Raw genomic sequence first — 2308 nt, forward strand, 5'->3', positions numbered from 1 at the left:
CACTCTTCACACTCATTCTCTAGGACACAGGTTGCTTATATCAATACCTCACATACATCATCCCAGGCGGTTTTTTCTTTCTTTGTTCTCACAATTCTCCCTTCTTCTTGGATCGCACCTTCTTGTGTACGGATTTTCCTGGACAACATTGCACAGGGGTCATTGCCATTGCACCGAGGTTCCATCACTACCATCATCATTACTACCTTTCATTCATTCGCACCATAAGTGGTTTAGTCCCCTTTCTATTTTTAGGTTTAGATGAAGCTTTGATTTATTGTTATTTAATCTCTGGTTGGAATTCATACTTGATTGTCTGATGTTAAAGGCCCCTTCCCATTGTGGATGATTATTGATAGTTAAATTAGTTTAGAATATTTGTCTTTGTGATTCATTTATTCTATTCAAACAATGGTATTTTATGTTGATTTTTTACAAACACTAATGATAGTCTTTAACCCATCAAACTAAGCGTGCTAAGTGAAAGCGACAGATGATAGTGCTTGACAGGATAGATTATGCTTAGGTTAGCCAAAGATTATATTTTTGTAGTTACATTGAAACTTATAGTTTCAGTAAACCAAAATATGAACCAGAGATTGGTAATAATACTAAAACATATTTGAGACCTATAGATAGTTTCTTCTCATTAATTCTTATCTTTGTTAATTGGCTTACTTAGTTTAATTTGAATTCTGAATTTTATAAATTTGATTTACAAAGCACATTTACCTCAATCTTAGTAAATTTAGCCTTCTAGTTCTCTGTGGGTTCGACCCTTTCTTACCATTATCTCGTAGTTTAGTGTTTATTTTGATTCGTTCACGATAGCGATCAGAGAGTAACAAACCAAACCCTATTCTAGGGAATATAAAAGAAGCTCCATGAAGCCAATGGACCCTGGGTGGATGAACTTCCAACCATTTTGTGGGCATGTCAAATGACAAGCTGATTTGCCACCTGCCAAACTCTATTTATTCTCGTGTAAGGAATAACCGAGGTTGTAAGCCTAATGGAATCTAGATCACATCTCTTTGTGTACAAGTTTATAATGAGCAGACCAGCAATGAAGGCCTTAGGAAGAATCTCGATCTATAGCAAAAACCTCTCACTACTACAATGCCCAAGTAAAGGAACGACTCTTCCACGCTGGAGACTTGGTGCTCAGAAGATCCAAAGTATCTAATCTGAGAGAAGCTGGGAAACTAGCACCAAACTAGTAAGGATCATATAGAGTCACAAAGATAGTTCGACTCAAGGGTTAAGCTTACAAATCATTTACCTAAAAAAAAAAAATTGAATCAATTGTTCTCAATTTTATATGGGCCAAAATAAAATAATAGATTTAAAGTTAAGCTTCAATATACTTCCTTTGTAATTCGCTTCAAGGGTTTTGAATATCCAAAACAAGAAAATTGTATGATGTGTTTTATGTTCTTGTTATAAATTTGATTCACTCAAAAATCTATCATATTTTACTTATGTTTTTAGATTTTTAAGTTAGAAAATATTTTCCCTGCTAGCTTAAATAGGCTTATATTTCATGTGGTAGATCAAATACCAAATTTGTAATTGAGTAGACCCCAAGGTCTCATGCATAAATGTCAAGTTTCACAGTTTGAAGAATCTAAAGACTAAAAGAGGAGGCATGGGTGAACATTAATGACTAAAAGACATGAGGATTCTTGGAAACAACTGAAGGGTATCCAATTGAATTTAAACTTGAATTTTGACATGTGGCTTATCATTAAATGTAACACCCTAATCTAATATTTATACCCCTACTTGTGGACAGACAAGAAAAAAGAGTAGAGGAAGTCAATGCTGGGATGATTGGAAATTGTGGAGTGCCAAGAAAGTACACCTACTCCTGTTTAGCCTGCCAATATCACTGGGGAACCCAGCAGGAGGTGTGGACAAAGAAGTAAATTTAATTACAAGACTAAGTATAGCAGAAAAAAAAAAAGGTGCGACATGAGGACTTCCCAGGGGTCACTCATCCTAATACTACTCTCACTTAGGCACGCTTAACTACAGAGTTTTGATAGGATCTGATGCATTAGTGTTGGTATGATCACATCCAAACCGGTAGGTCCAAAACCGGCCAGTCAGTTTTGCCTCTACTGTGCAAATTCCTATTTTGCCCCTATGGAAAGAGACCTAATTGAAGGTAAAATACATATTTTATACCAATAAATAAATAAGAGAAATTAAAATTATAAATTTAATTACATATTAGTTAAATTAGGTATTCTATGTAATTTTCTAATTTTTTTTGTGTTGTGGGGCCCACACCTCTACTCTAAAA

The 2308-nt window shown here is 34.8% G+C and overlaps 1 pseudogene; it reads right to left on the bottom strand.

The window, feature by feature from the left end:
- Positions 1 to 1964: 1964 nt before the first annotated feature.
- LOC122058492 lies at positions 1965 to 2082 on the bottom strand (annotated as a pseudogene).
- Between the last annotated feature and the right edge of the window lie 226 nt (positions 2083 to 2308).

The sequence above is a fragment of the Macadamia integrifolia genome, chromosome 12, assembly GCF_013358625.1.
Source record: "Macadamia integrifolia cultivar HAES 741 chromosome 12, SCU_Mint_v3, whole genome shotgun sequence".
NCBI classification, from domain to species: domain Eukaryota; kingdom Viridiplantae; phylum Streptophyta; class Magnoliopsida; order Proteales; family Proteaceae; genus Macadamia; species Macadamia integrifolia.